This window comes from Coenobita brevimanus, chromosome 75 (genome assembly GCF_032717465.1).
Source record: "Coenobita brevimanus isolate Jiangsu-jjx chromosome 75, ASM3271746v2, whole genome shotgun sequence".
Lineage (NCBI taxonomy): Eukaryota > Metazoa > Arthropoda > Malacostraca > Decapoda > Coenobitidae > Coenobita > Coenobita brevimanus.
The window spans coordinates 21824438-21845362 of record NC_137028.1 but is presented as its reverse complement, the minus strand read 5'-3'; the positions used below and the strand labels follow the sequence as shown (position 1 = coordinate 21845362).

At 44.8% G+C, this 20925-nt stretch overlaps 1 protein-coding gene across 1 annotated transcript in view; it reads right to left on the bottom strand.

The window, feature by feature from the left end:
* The window catches only part of Rab5 (RAS oncogene family member Rab5), a 66438-nt gene that overhangs the window by 22989 nt on the left and 22524 nt on the right, over window positions 1-20925 (bottom strand). The gene's annotated exons all lie outside the window — the stretch shown is intronic.

The following is a 20925-nucleotide window of genomic DNA, read 5'->3' as shown; positions in this document are numbered from 1 at the left end:
ACCTAGATGACAAAGATTTAATTAAAATATCAAATTTGTAACAGAAACATGAACTGCGAAATCTAAAATGTCTCAACATACTATGGACTTTCAGAAGAAAGGAAAAGCATAATCAACATGAAAAAGAAGACTGAACACTGACCTAAAGAAAAAATATTCAATACTGGAATACAGTACCATATTTTAAAATATTAACCCTTTACATATAAGTGTTACTTTACTCTGGCGACAGTAAGATGATTTTCATTTGGGTTTGAAGGAACCTCCCAGACTAAGGTGTTAAAATAAGATTGCAAATGCTGCAAAAACAATACTAAAATGTCTATACAGTAATTTTCTATCTATCTATCTACTGCCAGACGCCTTAATCTCATAAGTGGTGGCCACCAACAAATCACCTCCATGTTGCCCTGCCCCCTGCCATTCCACTGCCCTGCTTCCAGCTCACACATCTCTCTCATATACTTCTCCACTCCATCCCTCCATCTCATCTTTGGCATCCCCCTCCCACTCCCACCCTCCATCTCACTCATATACACTCTCCTCATCAGTCTTTCACTCTCCATCCTCTACACATACAGTAGCCAAACCACCTCAGTGTGTTTCTCCTAATGCTTCCTATCACATCCACATCCACATCACAATGTTCCTTCACTTCCTCATTTGTCAGTCTGCCTCTCCATGTGATTTTAATTTTCCATTCTTGTTAAAACATCATATAAAAACAAAGTCCCCTTCACTAAGTACATATTCTTTACTGTCTAATGGGTTGTACACTCAACCCCCTGCTATCACGAGTTCAGCTATCGTGTTTATCTGCTATCACGCACACATCAAATGCACAACCATACATGCTATCACGCACCCCAAGACCACTATAACGCATCGAGTTTGAAGACAGGCTAAGCGAAACTTATTCACACGGCACTTCAAACGAAGTTTGCCGAGGATACGATGGTTAATCGGAACGGTAACGTGGTAAAATTGCCGACGATACCACAGGCATTTGGAATGCATCTGAACGGAAACTGCTGATCATACGACGGGCAAAACAGTGTGAACAAAACCCATTCGGCTTGAAAGAATATACTGTATTACAGCAATAAAATTTAGCCTAACACTAAATATTTATTAATACTGTATTTTAGAATAAATATCAATCGTTTTGAAACCCATATAAAGAGTTAATACAGTATTTCCTATGGCGAGAAAACTGTGATGTCGATAAAGTAATCACGTGTTTACAACTGATTCGGGGCTCTGGCAACAGTATGAGGAACGTGTGTGATAGCGTGCAAGTTTTGTTCCACTTAAATCTTCCTCGGCCGTTCCTGATACGATGTATCGTGTGATACCCCCTTTAGCTGTGGACACTAAGAAATCATGGAGACAGGTAAAGAGATCTGGCGGCAATTAAGCCACTCCCAAGCCTCGGAACCCATCAAACCACCCAAGCCTTAATCCTTATAAAAGTTTGATGGCCTTTTATGTTGTTTATTTTTTCATTATACAGTAATCACTCTAATATCCGGACGCCCAATAACCGAACATCCCCACTAACCGAACCTTATCGTCCTGGGATCAAACATTCCCAAAATGGTCCGAAAATCCAAAAAAATTGGAAAAAAAACCGATTTTTTGCCGTCCGTAATTTGAACTTGCCGCGCGCAGCGCTGAGAGCATTGTTTTGGTTCGTCATTCCTCCGACGTCCGATAGAGCGCCGCTGCATCCTCCCCACTTCCCGCCTGTCTCTCACCGCGACTGGACCTGCGCTCTTCGTAATGGCTGCCCACGTGCTCGCTTTTGTGGTGGTGCCGTACTTGCTGCAAGGCCTCCTGCTGCTCTCTGCCCTACTCTTAGTGTGTGTGATGATGGCCCCGCCTCCTGAGAAAAGGAAGAGAGTGGTGTTGACTCTGGAGAAGAAACGGGAGATATTGGAGAAGGTTGATGCGGGTTGGTCTTCCTCTCGCATTCTCCGCGAGTTCAACCTGGCCCGGTCGACTTTGTTTGATATCAAGCGTTCCCGAGACAAGCTCATGCAGTACACGGCTGACTTCTCGTCGAGAAGCAAACGCAACGTGGAGAGGAAGGTTATGTTTACTCCCAAGTATGCAGAGATCGACCGCTCCACGTTGATTTGGTATCGACAGCAACGTGCAGCTGGTGTGATGGTACGTGGGAACGGAGCTGAAGGCTGCTGCTGAGAAGTTTGCAAGGCTTCACGACGCCTAGACTTCAAGGCATCCGAGGGTTGGCTCTTCGCGTTCAAGTTGCGACATGGCCTTACTAACCGTAAAGCACATGGCGAAGCATTGGACGCTAACGAGGATGGAGTGGACGAGTTTCGGCACAAGGTGAAAGGCTTGATCGACAGGGAGGGCCTCACTCTCGGTCAAGTCTATAACGCTGACGAAACTGGCCTATTCTATCGCTCGGTGCCAACGAACACTCTCGCCGATGAGACGGAGAAGCGTGTACCTGGCCGCAAGCTTTCTGAAACGGATATCTGCTTTGTGTTGTGCCAATGCTAACGGCATGCACCGGCTTAAGCCCGTTATTGTTGGCCGTGCAAAGCAGCCTCGGTGCCTTCGTGGGGTGATGGATGTCCTTCCTGTCGTATGGTACCATTCTTTGAAAGCATGGTTCACAGCTGTGATTTTCAAAGACTGGTTTCACCATCACTTCGTCAAGGAGGTCATACATTACCAGACGAAGACACTGGGAATTCCTCGCGACCAGGTAAAGGCTCTCCTTCTCCTCGACAATGCACCTGCCCACCCGTGCGACAAGGACTTGGTTGCTGAGAATGGCCGTATTAGGTGCATGTTTCTGCCACCTAATACGACTGCTCTCATTCAACCAATGGACCAAGGAGTGATCGTGGCAACAAAGCGCCTGTACCGTCGGAAGTTCCTGGACGAGGTGATGGTGGTTCTCGAGGACGAGGACGAGCGCAGGGAAGGACGTGACACTCGAGGCAAGCGGACTTTGGAAAACCTTCGCCGCTACAACATCAAGTCTGCGCTGTACAACTGGGCTAGTGCATGGAAGGAAGTCCCTGTGAAAACTCTTGAAAATGGTTGGTCTCGTCTGCTTCTCGGAACAGATGTGGAGTACGATTTCCTAGGGTTTGACGTGGATGACTTCCATGCACGGCTACGTACGCACGGCGACGATGTTGATGTGGGACGATGTTCGTGAGTGGTTGGACGACGACGAGGGCGATCCTGGGTATCAGATGTTGTCTGATATCGAGATCGCGTCTTCGGTTGCTGGTGTCAGTCCTGAACTTGAAGATTCCGACGACGAAGGCGATGATGATGCAGACTCCGCCCAGCAGGACACTACTCCAGCCATCCCCAAGCTGAGCGCACTCCGGGAACATCTAGAGTTCGTCCTAGACTACCTGGAACACCCGGACTGCGACAGGGAGATGGGGCCCTTGGGACTCGTGGAGGAAGTGCGTGCTTTCCGGCAGCGCATCATCAATCGCCAGAATCGTCGGTCCTTGCGTCAGTCAACGATTGACAGTTTTTTCAGGCCCGTGACCCCCGCTGTGCCAAGCCCTGGTTCCACTCCGTTGCCTCCCAAGACAGGCCCTCATGCTCCGAGCCACAGCCCAGCACATCAGCTACAGTGGAGTCACCGCTCGACGTGAGTTTGCGGCTGTCTTCAGAGTCTTCTGTAGTCGGTACGGCCATCACCACTACCCACCGATGCACCCTTGGACGCCTGCCAGTGATACTCTCGGGCTCTGACAGTGAATAAACAGCAAGAACTTCTCCACTAGACCACACGGGAATTTTGAGTGTTGTGCAGTGAAAAAAACGGTGTGTTGTGTTAAGGTTTTCAAGTTGGGAGAAAAGACTAAGTAGAAAAAGAAATTTAACGTAACTAACCTTCTTTGTTTTGGCTTTGGAAACTTAAAAAAACTTGGGAAAAGTTAATGTGCAACACTTAAATTTAATGGAACATTATTTGGACTAAAGTGAACACTGTGAAAAGAACGGACTTCTGTGTGTTAGTGACTAAGTTCAGTGCAAGACTTCAGGAAGAGTGTAGTGCAAGTGCTTCAGGAAATCGTTCTTACTGTCAGAGTCCGAGAGGAGGCGGTTATTCATCGAGGTGGCCAGGGACTTGCTGTAAGTAGCCAAAATGTTTCATGTTGTACTATTTTCCATACTATATTTACCAGAATGTTTCATATTGTATTTTTTCCCATACTATACTTACCAGAAAGTGTCATACTGTACTTCTTTCCATACTAAACTTACCTCATGCATGTGCAGTAGAATGGGTTTTTCAGAGTTCGGTTAGGTTCGGTTAGGTTAGGTTCGGTTAGAGTCCATAAGTACCAGAATGTTTATTAATGTATGAACATACTTCTAAACCCACATTTTATGTGTCTATTGCATTTATTTCAGTCATTTATGTGCCTTATTGGTGTGATTTGGGTGTTAAATAGGTGCTATGCATGTCCGGAGGGAGTTGTATAGGTGTTTCTCTGTGTTAGGGTCCGTAAGTACAAGTCCATAAGCTGGGGCCCAATATCCGGACAAAACCAATATCCGAACCTACCGATGGCTCTATTGATCCGGATATTGGAGTGATTACTGTACTGTTATTATTAATATAGTAATGCTTTATTTCATGTTGGAGGAGAGATTGGCAGGAAATCGCAGGCATAAAGTGGTTAAAAGTTAGAAAAATGAGCCACCGAAAAACCCATTAGAAATTTTCCCATTGATTGTTCAGTTCAGCTATCGCGTATTCAGCTATCACACGCGTTTGCTGTGACCAACTAGGCGCGATAGCAGGGGGTTGAGTGTATTATTTAAATTGGGGAAACATCTAACAGTGAAGGGGTTAATGAATCTAACTCCTCCAGATAAAGGTCCCTCCTAGGTAGAATGAAATTCTGGTCAATGCAAGAAAAAAAAAGTAAAAATATGTCACTGGAAGAAAGGGGCTGATTCAGTAACTCAGGGGTGGTGCTGCACTGGACTGTATTATGAATACTGACAGAAAATTTCACTGAACTTTTTAAGTCTCTACTCCTCAAAAGGTTGGAAAATTAATGATATGGGGTAAAAACAAAGACTTATGCTGCAACCATATGCTTTCTTAAAAAAAAAAAAAAAAAAAAAAAAAAAAAAAAAAAAAAATTATCTCAACTGGGTGGACATAATCTAGTAACAAGCACAGGAAACAAAACAATGGGAGATGCTATGAATAAAGTGCTTTGTGAAGTAGGCCATACATTCACTCACTCACCATTCACTACATTGGAGAAATATTATTTTTAAACAGTTTCTTTTTATAACACTGGGGCAAACACTAAATGAGGCTGAAGGTACAAAAGATGCCCTAGAATCTAATATTTGCCTCCACAATGTAATTCACTTCAAACGGTAAATAATATCAAAACTTATTTGACTAGGCCCGAACTAACAAAAAAGATCTCAACTCCTGAGCCCAAGTCTGAACAGGGCTAAAATTACTTAGAAAGAATGGATGCAATATCACCAGAAATGGCTTGAACTGACCTACAGACAACCTAATTTAATTCTAGTTCAAGAGAAATATCACACACAATTTCAACTGCCGCATACGTTTGAGTATACAGAGACAACTATGGTCAGACTGCCATCCTCTCCTTTTTTTCCACTTCCATAAAGAATTATGTTTCTCACAAATGAAGCATGCAACATTTTCTTAGTGTAAAGAGAAGGTCCCCTCAATGCAAGAGAATAACAGTTCCCTATACTGGACTTCTTTCATCCACTCCTAATTCAAGCAATGGAGCTAGCCTCAGCTCTACCCTCCTCTGCCCCTCAACAATGACCATATTATCCACATAAAATTTCTCTACACACACTCCAAAGTCACATCCATCAAGTCTGTCCTGACACATCTAACTCACTGCTCATCCCTACACACAGTGCATTCACAGTCTACCACATCCTGCGGTCTATCTCTGATACTATAACATCTTTTCTGTGGCTACCCATTTATATCAAATATTACAGAAGTGATAATAACACACTTCTGACATAAAGCACATGGCCACACACCTTCCACCTCCACAGTGCCACCATCCACTAGAGAGATCATCAATTATGTTTATCCACCTTCCCTGTCAATCATTCTTAACCCCAAAAGACTGCAATTATTTCAGGCAGGGTACCTCCCACAACCGCAATTTGGAGGTGTTTTGGCGAATTTCACCAACGGCAAATTGAGCGTGTTCTGGCTAAAGAGGAAGAATTTACACACCTGACAACGCAATCTGCACCCCCACAGGCCAAATGGTTACCGCACAATTGCACTTCAAAGTTAAAAAAAGCCCTTGAAAACATGAAAATTTTGATAACTACATATTTTTCTTATTGAAACAGGTCATTTCAAAGTGTTTTGTCACACCAACCATGAAAACAGGTGTATGTAGGTGTGGGGAGATTACTAGGCTGTGGGAAGATAAAGCAAGTTGTGGGATGTAGGCCTATAGGTACAATGGTTGGAAAAATAACCAACTTTTCACATGAAAAGAAAGCACTTCAGTGTGTTCTGCAACATCTTGGCAGCCTGATACCTCTCAGGGGTCTGTAGGGGGTTGGAAGGGTAGTGAGGGACAAGGAGGGAGGGATGGGGTGGGGTTCAGGGGGAACTCATGGCTAGCAAGGTGGGAGGAGGGACGAGAGTGGGTGGGAAGGGACACAGGTTGTGGTGGGAGGAGAGACGCAGGTGCATGGAGGGGTGGGAGGAGAGACGCAGGTGCATGGAGGGGTGGGAGGGTGATGGGGGACAAGGAGGGAGTGAGGAAGTGGGGTAGAGGGTGGCATGGAGGTGGCCCAGAGGAGGGGGGGCCCCCCCCCACCGCCCAGGTTGGTCCGATCCCCCCTCACGCCACCTCAGGAGTGAGTTCTCATTGGCCTGAAGCCATGTATGTCATATCAGGGTGGAGCAAGCGCTCCGCAGTTTTTTACAGGCCCCACTCAATTGATGCAATTAGGCATTTTGGCATAAATCACATCAATTGATGTGATTAGGACTTTAGGGGTTAACTCCACTTCATTTCTTCACCTAAAATCTCCCTTGTATCATATGGTTTACAAAGGCTCCAACATGCCTGCATGCATTGACCTTGGTCACATAATGGCAGCTCTCCACACTGCCCGATATCCAGCAGCCTCCCTATTCACTCACTTATCCCTGAGGGTACACACTTTTTTTTTTTTTTTTTTTTTTTTTTTTTTTTTTGGCCTGACTCGTACAACCTTACCCCTGACGTTTCCACCTCTCACCTTCCACACCCAATTGTCATCTTCCATCCTCAACATCTGTGGCTCTCATTCTCTATAATCAACATTAAATCGCTGGCATACATCCAATGAGGGAGGTCAGTCCTAAAGCCACTCAAAAGTGCATCAAGCACTATGATAACTGCAAAAAGCTAAGAGCAGATTTTTTTAGCACTTCAGCCTTTACTGAATATTCATCACTCAGCCACCATTCACTCACACTTGAGTATTTGCACCCTGGTACATTGTTGTAACCACTCTAATAATACACTCACTTCCTCAATGCACATTGCATCACCTCTCGTGTATTCTATAGCAAAAGATTTCTCCATGTCAACAAAAGCAAAGATCTTTCTACTTACTCAAGAACAATTCCTCTGGCTGCCTATCAATAAATATAGCATCGTAGTTCTTCTGCTTGGCATGTTAACCAAATTGCATCTCAAGGCTATTCATCTCATCTCAAATCATACATTCCAGGACTCCCCCTATGACTAACATTACCTGATCTTAAAGTTTCAGTCCACCAAAGTTACCCCGATCAAGAGAGTCAGTCTCCTAATAAACGTTTATAGTCAGTCTTAAACTGACCATTTCATACAGAGCACTTATAACAACACTTAAGGAATCAGTTACTACTCTTACCCCCACAGTCCCAGATGCTATCAATATTTCGGCTACAACACCAACCACAACTTTACCTGTCCTATAAACATTCGGAAATAAATGCATGTTCACTCAAGTGTGTGTACCTCGACGACTAAGTGACAAGGCATGATGCAGTTAGTGTTAGACTAGAGCTCAAAGCCTCCACTACACAGTGCTCCCATTGCAATCAAGCTACACCAGCTAGTTGGTGCTCTAGTTAAAAAGTTTGGTTTCTTTTTGGACAGACCTCATACACTGGACCCATGATATGTTTTCCTAAGTCATAGCCATTTCTCAACAACTTTGCTTAAAAATAAGCGTAAAGAGTTCCAACAAAATGCTGTCTCTATAAAATAAGACTTTCCCCAAACATTAATATTACTGCAGACAGCTGTAGTAACAGACAAATGCGTAGCTTTCCAGGAGTGACTGCCCACTTCATACATGAGTAGAAGCTACACTCAATAATGTTATCCTATCAGAGATTTACAGGTCATCACACCTCAGAGACTATCCTTGCTCACTTAGAGGATGTTGTTAGTTTCTTTAAGATCACCAACAATGTGTCTTTTGTTATCGCAAACAATGCATTAAACATGATTAGAGCTTTCTCCTTAGCTGGACCCAAGCCAGCAAAACAAGATCATCATCATCTACAGAATGACTCAGAATCTTTTAGGGAATCTCTAGATGTACGAAACTCTTCAGATAATGTATTCAGTTTCCTTCCAGTACATGACCCCTGTTTTCACACACACTGCAACTTGCTGTAAAAAATGGAATGATGGATGGTGTATCACTACATAAGATTGTATAAAAGGAGTTGGCTCTAATAACAAATGTCAGAAAATCCACCCATACAACAGATTTACTAGACGAAGACACCAGACTTCAGTCAGCAACACCCATATGATGTGCCTCTGAAGTTAATATGATCATGTCCCCTGAAAATTCCTGAAGAAAAGTTGGACAAACTAATGACTACTGCTTATCACAACTGGTTTGTGCTCCCTGAATCGGTAGCAATCTTGGCACCTTTTGCTATGCCAGAAGCCTCAATCCCGTTTGGGGTGGCCACAAACATATCGCCTCCAAGTCGCCCTGTCCCCCGCCATTTCACTGCCCTGCTCCCAACTCACACCCCCCCTCTCTCATATACCTCTCCACCCCATCCCTCCATCTCATCCTCGGCCTCCCCCTCCCTCTTTCCCCCTCCACCTCACTCACATACACTCTCTACGTCAGTCTCTCACCCTCCATCCTCTCCACATGGCCAAACCACCTCAGTGTGTTCCTCATAACGCTTCCTATCACATCCACATCAACACCACAACGCTCCTTTATATCCTCATTCGTCAGCCTGTCTCTCCATGTGACCCCACAGGCTCCTCTTAAATAACTCATTTCCACTGCTCTTACTCTTGACTTGTGTCCTTCCAACAACGTCCAAGCTTCACTTCCATACGTTAGAGTTGGTATCACAATATTGTCATGTAGTAACTTTTTCACTTTCATGCTCACTTCCCTGCTTCTTATCACTGCTTTCAAAGAACCCACAACCTTTCTTCCCTGCTGTACCCTTTCAAGCACTTCACCCTCCAAACCTCCATCCTTACTCATCACACTACCCAAGTACTTAAATGTACTCACATTTTCCAATTCCTCACCATCCAACCTCGCTGTTCATTCACTGACTTCACCTCTCTCAAAGACCATCACTTTACTCTTCCTTACATTCACCTTTAGATTCCGTTTCTTACACACTCTCCCAAACTCATCCACCAAGCCTTGCAGCTCCCCTTCATCTTCACTCAACAACACAGTATCATCTGCAAACAACAGTACAGGGAGTTTCCAAACACTATCCTCTCTCACCAGGGCCACTCCAACATCCACTACCCTACCCTGTACCTCTTTTATTACCCCATCCATGTACAGATTGAACAACCATGGAGACATGACACATCCCTGTTTCAACCCAACTTTTAAAGAAAAAAATTCATTTAGTTCACCATCCACACGCACTGCAGCCTTAGCACCATCATACATACTCTTCACAGCATTCAACAACTTCCCATCTACTTCATATATTCTTAATACTTTCCACAATCCTTGTCTATCCACCCTGTCATATGCTTTCTCCAAATCCATGAAAGCCACATACAACTTCCTTCCCTTCTCAAGAAACTTTTCCACTAAAGATCTAAGAATGAATATCTGATCTACACAACCTCTTCCCTTCCTAAAGCCTCCCTGTTCTTCTCCAACAAGATTCTCTGTTCTTTCTCTAACTCTGTCAGTAAGTATCCTACCATACACTTTTCCTATTATACTAAGAAGACAAATGCCCCTATGATTACCACACACTTCTTTTTCCCCTTTTCCTTTGTACAAGGGAATAATTATACCTGACTTCCAATCCTCCGGGACTCTTCCTTCCTCCCAGGCCAATCTGCACATCTTCCACATTCATTCTACTACTATCTCTCCCCCATGCTTCAGCATTTCACCACACACTCCATCAATACCTGGAGATTTCCCCAGTTTAACTTTCTTCATTGCTTCCACAACTTCTATCCTACTGATTTCTTCCTGTCTTCTCACCTCTCTCCTTCTCCCAGCCATTCCCCAGCCACTTATACTCGCATTACTGTACTTCCATCCTCTATGTTCAACAATTCCTTAAAGTGTTCTCTCCATCTGCTCACTTTTTCTCCCTTCTCCACTAGTAATCTACCATTTTTATCTTTCACTCCCCTGCTAACCTCACTTCCACCTGGTCTTACTCTCTTCACCTCTTTCCAGAACATCATCTTACAGTCCCTCCACTTTATAATCAAATTTCTTCCAAATTCCTCATCCACTCTCTTCTTACTCTCTCTTACTAACCTTTTCACCTCTCTCTTTCTTTCTACATATGACTCTCTCTTCGCCTCTAAACTTCTTCCACGCCCCTATTTCTCATCCATTCATTGTATGCTTTCTTCTTTTGCGCCACAGCCTGTCTCACCTCTTCAGTCCACCACGCTGTTCCTTGCACCCCCCTCCATCTTCTCTTCCTCCCACACACCACATCACATGCTGCACATATTTCTTCTGTAAATATCCTGCACACACCTTCCACGTCCCCCATCTGCTCCAATTCATATTTGCCCAATTGTTCCTCCACTTCTCTCTTATACTCTGCCTTTTTCTCATCCTCTTGTAACCTTTCCACTCTCCTTGCAACTACTCCTTCCTCTCGTATTTCCCGTCTTCTATTCCTCCATCTTACTTGTATCCTAATTCTGGCCACCACAAGTAGTGGTCAGAAAATCCACTCCCCCAACCTCTATAAGCTCTTGCATCCATTACACATCTTTGCATCCTTTCATCCACATACACATAATCAATCATTGCCTTCCTTTCATTCAGTTCACTACCCACCCTTCTCATCACTCGCCATGTATACCTGTGGATCATATTATGCCTGAAGAGGGTATTGGCCATCACCAACCCCCTCCCAGCACAAATGTCCACTAACACACTGCCATTCTCATCTATCTCAGCAGGCACACCCCACTCACCAACTATTCCATCCACCTTCACATTCCCTACTTTACCATTCATATCACCGATCAAAAACACTCTCTCATTCCTTCCAAACTTTTCCATGCACACTTCTACATTTGTCCAGAACTCTTTTCTCACTCTGCTAGCATGATCTTGTGTTGGCGCATACACATACACAATCGCCCACATTTGTATTCCAACTTTCAACTTTACCCACAGAATCCTTGACCCAACTGATCCATACTGCGATTCTCATTTTTTTTTTTTTTCAGCGGCGCTTACAACGTTATGGAAGTGAGACCCTCATATAAGGTTGCAGTTCAGCGAGAGAGAGAGAGAGAGAGAGAGAGAGAGAGAGAGAGAGAAACTTTAAAACTCTAAAGAATAAAAGTGAGGCCTACAAGACAAGACTACCAGAAACTTAGTTTAGTATGACATGGTGTTTCTATTGTAAACAGTCTACTCGGAAAACAGAAACTAACAGACCTGCAGCAATGGTGTCTACATCGTGGGTCCACATCGCAGAGGCTGTCAAAGTGGAGGAGGACAGCATGGGGGCCAAACCACTGCAACCCCCCCCCCCCCTCGGCCACTCACAGGGCCTGAGAACCTGGGAGTGGCTTCGGTCGCCTGGGCAAGTACCACATCTCTCAACACACACACACAACACTGTTTTTTCTACACTGAGAAATAACTCTCCAGTGGTCTTTTCTCAACGACGTCTTCTAGAAGGTGACATTGAGAGCAATCCAGGTCCCATCAACAAAACCCATCACTTCGAGTCGACACACAAAGGGTTCAATTTAGTGCAATTTTTGCAAGAACTGGACCTGTTTCATCTGTAAAACACTTACATCCAGAGAACATTACACAAGCACCTGGAACTGCTCCTTACGCTCCTTCCCCCCACCTTCAATCCCCCCCCACCAGCCCCTCCCCTACTTCCTCCACACTTCCTCAGCCTAACCCATCAATCCTTCCCACAGATCTTGAATCTGGCTCTTTTTTGTAGCTATTTTTTTTTCTTGGAAGGGACAGTTTGCAGGCTCCTGGCCTTTGGTTCTTTCTTTCTCAAAAAAAAAAAAAAAAAAAAAAAAAAAAAAAAATCCACCCCAACCCTTATCTCTATCACAAGTAGCAACCTTCTCCTACCCCTTCTCCTCCACCCACACCCCCACCTCCCCCTCCCCCTGTGCTACAGCATCCAACACATATACACACAACATTAACATTCTTCAAATAAACATAGATAGCATAAACACCAAAAAACAAGATCACACATATTTCATCAAACAATAAAACATACACACTGCCATCTTACACGAAACAAAACTATGCTGAACACAAAAAACACCTACATTTCATAATTTCACCACCATCAGACAAGACCGGGCCGACAGCAGTGGCGGTGGACTCATCAACCTGGTACACAAATCCATCAACTTTTCAGATACCAGTGGACACACAAAGTCACTTCTCCCCCCACATGACACCACAACAAAAATACAGTAATCCCTGTACTATCTGGACGCCCACTTTCCGGACATCCCCACTTACCGGACATAATCGTCCTGGGATCTAATACAGCTGACCCTCTGTCTTCGTGGGGGTTAGGGGCCTGAGAACCCCGCGAAGATAAAAAATCCGTGTAAAATTGGTGCCCCCCTAAAAACACCCCTAACCCCCCATTTCCTTCTTTAATGAAAGAAAACCCCTGTGTACATGTCAATAAACACCTTATTTATAATTAAATTATGAAAAAAATAGTTTAACTGCGTAGGTGGATGGCCGCTCACACCGCTCGTCACAGCTACACTCTCACCCTCCACCACCGTTACCAGGATTTTCCCTCCCGTAACTTGTCCAGCAATTCTACCTTCTCCAGCAGGGTCATTACCTTCTTCTGGTGCTTTGGGGTGCCTTCAGGAAATGTCTTGGCTGCTCTCTTAGGGCCCATGGTAGATAAAATGATGGTGTCACGGAGAGATCAGCGAGTACAAGCACACACAAGCGTGGTCACAGTGAGAATGGGTTTCGGGACAATTTGCCGTCAGGTCAATTCGCAGTCACAACAATAACAAGACAATTCACCGTCAGGACGATTCCTTGTCATTTATTTACATACTATAATAGTCTTTTAAATATACGAGTTTTAAAAGTGGTGGTGGTTTATTGTTTTTATAATAAATGTAGTGACATCTGTTGAGGCTCAGCCATATCTTTCCCCATGGTTTGCGTCCACTATGGCCGATCAGAATAACACGATGGATATTGTCATTTGAAATGAATATATACTTGTACCTCTTCAGAGTCGTTTTAAATTATACCCAAGATGTTGTTGTACCAAAGAAAATTAATGAAGACAGCTACGGGTGATGCTAGAATATAATTCAAAGTCGACTACAGCAAAGTAGAAACACGTTAATTATTGGCTAAAAGTGCAACTTATAAATGATATCCAAAGCCTACGCTATTGAATGAACACAGACTTTGATAGATCCCCATGAAAATTAGTTATTCATTCATTGCCAGATGCCATGTATCCCAAACGGGGTGGCCAAGGGCTTAGAGTTAATTGTTTTACAGGGAGGGACACTAATCCTCCACCAACCCCACTTGACACATAGGGAGAATGTTAAAGTATTAATTATTCAAAAATAAGTATATTTATAGAATGATGGGGAATCGTCCATGGTGCGAATTGTCCTGACGGGGAATTGTCCATGTTTTGACAGCGAATTGACTTGACGGCGAATTATCTCGGAACCTGAGAACGAGGGAGCCTGCCGCAAGAGATTCAAAACAATGCGGGGGTGGCGCTGCAGGCAGTATGCAGCGTGTGGCGCGCGATTTGAATGTGTTTCCACTTTTCTCTGGACTTCAAAAAAAGATGATTTGGTTTCCCTGCTGACAAACCGTGAACAATCAGAACAGTGAGGGCAGTGGGTCAACTGTATTCCCAAAAAAAAAAAAAAAAAAAAAAAACAAAAAAATCCGACTTTTTCCCGCCTGTAACTTGAACTTGGCGTGTGTGGCATGGGACAGCTTTGTTTTGGTGCGTCATTCCTCTAACGTCTGCTAGAGCGCCCTACATCCTCCCCACTTTCCGCCAGTCTCTTGTCGTGAGGGTACGCTCGTCGTCATGGCTGCCCACGTGCTCGCTTTTGTGGTGGTGCCTTACCTGCTGCAGGCACTCCTGCTGCTCTCGTGCCTCTTCTTCGTGTGTGTGATGATGGCCTCACCGCCTGAGAAGAGGAAGAGAGTGGTTTTGACTCTGGAGAAGAAGAGGGAGATATTGGAGAAAGTAGATGCGGGATGGTCTTCGTCACGCATCCTTCGTGAGTTCAACCTGGCCCGATTTACTTTGTTTGATATCAAGAGATCCCGAGACAAACTAATGCAATACACGGCTGACTTCTCGTCGAAAAGCAAACGCAACGTGGAGAGGAAGATGATGTTTACTCCCAAGTTTGCTGATGTCGACTGCTCCACGTTGATTTGGTATCGACAGCAACGTGCCGCTGGTGTGATGGTACGTGGTACGGAGCTGAAGGCTGCTGCTGAGGAGTTCGCAAGGCTTCACGACGCCCTAGACTTCAAGGCATCCGAGAGTTGGCTCTTCGTGTTCAAGTTATGACAAGGCCTTACCCACTGTAAGTCTCATGGCGAAGCTTTGGATGCTAACGAGGATGGAGTAGAGGAGTTTCGGTACAAGGTGAAGGGCTTGATCGACAGGGAGGGCCTCACTCTCGGTCAAGTCTACAATGCTGACGAAACTGGTTTATTCTATCCCTCTTTGCCTACGAACACTCTAGCCGAGGAGACGGAGAAGCGTGTACCTGGCCGCGAGCTCTCCAAGCAAAGGATATCTGCTTTGTGTTGTGCTAATGCTAACGGCATGCACCGGCTTAAGCCCGTTATTGTTGGCCGTGCAAAGCAGCCTCAGTGTCTTCGTGCGGTGATGGATGTCCTTCCTGTCGTCTGGTACCATTCCTTGAAGGCATGGTTCACAGGCCACATCTTCAAAGACTGGTTCCACCGCCATTTCGTCAAGGAGGTCATACATTACCAGACGGAGAAACTGGGAATCCCACGCGACCAGGTAAAGGCCCTCCTCCTCCTCGACAATGCACCTGCCCACCCGTGCGACAAGGACTTGGTGGCTGAGAATGGCCGCATAAGGTGCATGTTTCTGCCACCTAATACTACAGCTCTCATCCAACCATTGGACCAAGGAGTGATCGTGGCAACAAAGCTGCTATACCGACGGAAGTTCCTGGACGAGGTGATGGTTGTTCTTGAGGACGAGGACGAGCACAGGGAGGGACGGGACACACGGGACCAGCGGACTTTGGAAAACCTTCGCCGCTACAACATCAAGTCTGCCATTTACAACTGGGCCAGTGCAACGAAGGTAGTCCCTGTCAAGACTCTAGAAAATGGTTGGTCTCGTTTGCTTCTTGGAACGGATGTGAAGCACGATTTCCTAGGTTTCGACGTGGATGACTTCCATGCACATCTACGTGTGCATGGGGACGATGTTGATGTGGATGAAGTGCGTGAGTGTTTGGATGACGACGAGGGCGATCCTGGGTATCAGACCCTGTCTGATATCGAGATAGCATGTTCAGTTGCAGGTGTCAGTATCCAGCTTGAAGATTCCGACGAGGACGGCGACGATGATGCGGACTCCTCTCAGCACGACACTACTCTAGCCATCCCCAACCCGAGCGCACTCCGGGAACACCTAGAGTTCGTTCTGGACTACCTGGAACACCCAGACTGCGACGGGGAGATGGGGCCCTTGGGACTTGTGGAGCAAGTGCATGCTTTCAGGCAGCGCATCATTAATTGTCAGAATCGTCGTTCCTTGCGTCAATCAACGATTGACAGCTTTTTCAGGCCCGTGACCCCCGCTGTGCCCAGCCCTGGCTCCACTCCGTTGCCTCCCCAAGACAGGCCCTCATGCTCCGAGCCACAGCCCAGCACATCAGCCACGGTGGAGTCACCGCTCGACGTGAGTTTGCACCTATCTTCAGAGTCATCTGCAGTGGGTACGCCATCACCATGACCCAGCGATGCACCCCTAGGTCACCTCCCTGTGCTACTCTCAGACTCTGACAGTGATTAAACGGCAAGAACTTCTCCACTAGACCACACGGGAATTTAGTATTGTGCAGTGAAAGAAAAACAGTGCATACAGTATTGTTAAGAAATTAGAAATCTGAGTGAAAAAACAAATAATTTTTGGACTGTAAATTTAATGTAAATTAACTTGAGTGTGTTTTGTTTTGAAAATGGTTTTATGAGCAGAAAGACTTAAAGTGCAGAGTGAAACACTTATTAAGTTACAATGGAGAATAAATAAGACAAAAGTGCGCTGTTTAAAGAGAATGGTCTTCTGAGTGCGAATGACTAAGTGCAAGACTTCATGAACAGTGTACTGCAAGTGCTTCAGGAAATCCTTCTTACTGTCAGAGTCTTAGAGGAGGCAGTTATTCATCGAGATGGCCTGGGACTTGCTGTAAGTAGGCAGAATGTTTCATACTGTACTGTAATGTATTTTCCATACTGTACTTACCTCTAACACCTCATTTCACTCTTTTATGTCCCTTATTGGTGTGAATATGTAGTGTCTTAGGTGCTATGCATGTGCAGTAGGGAGGTGTTTTTCTGAGTTAGGCTAGGATAGGGTCCATAACTACCAGTCCATGAGCCAGGGACTTGTAAGTACCGGTACCCAGAATGTTTAATATTGTATAAACCTACCTCAAAAACCTCATTTTATGGTTCTTTTGCATTTATTTTATTTTTTTATGTCCCTTATTGGTGTGATTTGGGTCTTAAATAGGTGCTATGCATGTCCAGAGGGAGTTGTATAGGTGTTTTTCTGAGTTAGGGTCCATAAGTACAAGTCCAGGAGGCTGGTGCCCACTATCGGGACAGGACCACTTTCCGGACATGCCTTTGGCTCTATTACGACGGATAGTGGAGGGATTACTGTACAATCAATTAAAATACGCACTGGCAACAAATCACACATAACAATTGCCAATAAATACATTCCCCTCCAATCATCCCCCACAGTACCACACAATTACTCTCCTCAAATACACATCACAAACATACCCATCATCCTGGGTGGTGATTTCAACGCCAAGGTGTCAATAACCCTGACACAGACTGAGGGCCGGTACTGTCCTACAATCCCAAAAGGATAATCTTTTCATCCTCAACAATCTCCAACAACATACCCATATCCCACACCAAGCCCTCTTCCTCCCATCATCCACAGCCATCATCTTTTGTTTCCTAAATCTCGTCCCCACAACAACGCAGAGAGAAGTCAAAACCCTTGGCTCTGACCACCTCCCAATCATCATCACTACCAAAATCAGAATTACCTCAGCTGGCTACAGACACACATACACTAGGCTATTTATATAAGAAAGCCAACTGTGAGGCCTTCACAACTGAAACAGAACAACCCCTTGAAACATTAAACAGTACACCTATCATACACATCAACAATGCTGTGCACACTTTCAATACAATTACAGTAATCCCTTTAAGACCTAGATGTCCAAGTCTTGGACACCCCAAATCCCAGACATTTTGGGCTCGGGTCTTGGGGAGGGGGGGGGGGTTCAACCCTACTTTGAACTTGCCGCACACGACGACAAACAGCTGTGTTTTGGCACATAGTCGAGCGCCTCTGCATCCTTCCCTCCCCAGTTCCCAACTACCTACCATTGTGACTGCACGCTCGTCGCGATGGCTGCAGCACGTGTTATTTTTGTGAATAAGCAGTGAATAAACTGCAATACCTCGTCACTAGACCACATGGGAATTTACAGTGTTGTGCAGTGTCTAGAAATTAGAATTCAGAGTGCAAAGTATTAAGTGCAGAGTACAAACTGGTGGATGCAACTGGCGTGGTGCAAGCAAGAACAGAATGTGCAGTGTTAAACAGTTATAACTCACACAGGGCACTTGCTAACTGCCAATGGTTGCGAGCCATTTGGCTCCTAAGGTTTCAGATTTACGAGCCAAATAAATTTTTAGTAACCAAACTGACTACAAGCTGAAACATTTTACGAGAAATAAATATATTTATTTACATTTTGTAATGATTAATCATATAATGAGGTTTTAAACATTCACAATGGCGACAAGGAAAGACTAAATAATCAATCACAATGTGTTTTGTTCATTTAAGTGAAATTTATTTTGTAGTTTACTCCTCACCAAATTGGATGTATTATCTCCTCGCCAAAAGGCGACTTGCATGTAAAATTTGTTCGCCGAAGGGAAAAAATACTCGTATTTGCGAGCTGTGGCTCGCCAAACATGAGCCCTGTCACAGTGCAAAGAATTAAGTGCAGCTCAACACTGGGGGTAGGGGGGTTTATCAAGAATACTCCCCCAGTATCCCTGCTTGTCGTAAAAGGCGACTAAAAGGGTTGGCGGAGGGTTAGTGCCCCTCCCCAGAAAACAACTAACTAAAAAAACAAACAATAAGCCTCAGACAAGGACTGACCAAACGATGACGACCAAGGACCGGACAAAGGACATGGTAATTGGAACTTGGAATGTAAGGGGAGCGAATGATGAGGTGAAAGAGAGAGAGATTGTCCAGGTGCTTGAGGGTGCGAAAGTGGATGTATGTGGAATAACTGAAACAAAATGGCGAGGAGAAAGTGTGAGAGAATGGGAGTATGGATGGGGTATATGTGCAGGAGTAGGTGAGAATGAGAGGGCAAAGGAAGGAGTATGTATAGTTGTGAGTAAAAGATGGAAGAGGAGCATAAGACAGTATGGATCAGTTGGGTCAAGGATTGTGTGGGTAAAGTTGAAAGTTGGAATACAACTGTGGGCGATTGTGTGTGTCTATGCGCCAACACAAGATCGTGCTAGGAGAGTGAGAGAAGAGTTCTGGACAAATGTAGAAGTGTGCATGGAAAAGTTTGGAAGGAATGAGTGTTTTTGATTGGTGATATGAATGGTAAAGTTGGGAATGTGAAGGTGGATGGAATAGTTGGTGAGTGGGGTGTGCCTGCTGAGATAGATGAGAATGGGAGTGCGTTAGTGGACATTTGTGCTGGGAGGGGGTTGGTGATAGCCAATACCCTCTTCAGGTATAAAATGATCCACAGGTATACATGGCGAGCGATGAGAAGGGTGGGTGGTGAACTGAATGAAAGGAAGGCAATGATTGATTATGTGTGTGTGGATGAAAGGATGCGAAGATGTGTAATGGATGCAAGAGTTTATAGAGGTTGGGGGAGTGGACTTTCTGACCACTACTTGGTGGTGGCCAGAATTAGAATTCAAGTAAGATGGAGGAATAGAAGAAGGGAAAGACGAGAGGAAGGAGTAGTTGCAAGGAGAGTGGAAAGGTTACAAGAGGATGAGAAAAAGGCAGAGTATAAGAGAGAAGTGGAGGAACGATTGGGCAAATATGAATTAGAGCAGATGGGAGACGTGGAAGGTGTGTGTAGAATATTTACAGAAGAAATATGTGCAGCATGTGATGTGGTGTGTGGAAGGAAGAGAAGTCGGAGGGGGGTGCAAGGAACAGCGTGGTGGAATGAAGAGGTGAAACAGGCTGTGGCACAAAAGAAGAAAGCATACAATGAATGGATGAGAAATAGGGGCGTGGAAGAAGAAGAGAGGCGGAAGAGAGAGTTATATGTAGAAAGAAAGAGAGAGGTGAAAAGATTAGTAAGATAGAGTAAGAAGAGAGTGGATGAGGAATTTGCAAGGAATTTGAGTGTAAAGTGGAGGGACTGTAAGAAAATGTTCTGGAGAGAGGTGAAAAGAGTAAGACAGGGTGGAAGTGAAGTTAGCAGGGGAGTGAAAGATAAAAATGGTAGATTACTAGTGGAGAAGGGAGAAAAAGTGAGCAGATGGAGAGAACACTTTAAGGAATTGTTGAACGTAGAGGATGGAAGTAATGCGAGTATAAGTGGCTGGGGAATGGCTGGAGGAGGGAGGGAGGTGAGAAGACAGGAAGAAATCAGTAGGATAGAAGTTGTGGAAGCAATGAAGAAAGTTAAATTGGGGAAAGCCCCAGGAATTGATGGAGTGTGTGGCGAAATGCTGAAGCATGGTGGAGAGATAGTAGTAGTATGGATGTGGAAGATGTGCAGATTGGCCTGGAAGGAAGGTAGTGTCCCGGAGGATTGGAAGGAAGGTAGAGTCCCGGAGGATTGGAAGTCAGGTATAATTATTCCCTTGTACAAAGGAAAAGGGGAAAAAGAAGTGTGTGGTAATCATAGGGGCATTTGTCTTCTTAGTATAATAGGAAAAGTGTATGGTAGGATACTTACTGACAGAGTTAGAGAAAGAACAGAGAAATTAGTTGGAGAAGAACAGGGAGGCTTTAGGAAGGGAAGAGGTTGTGTAGATCAGATATTCATT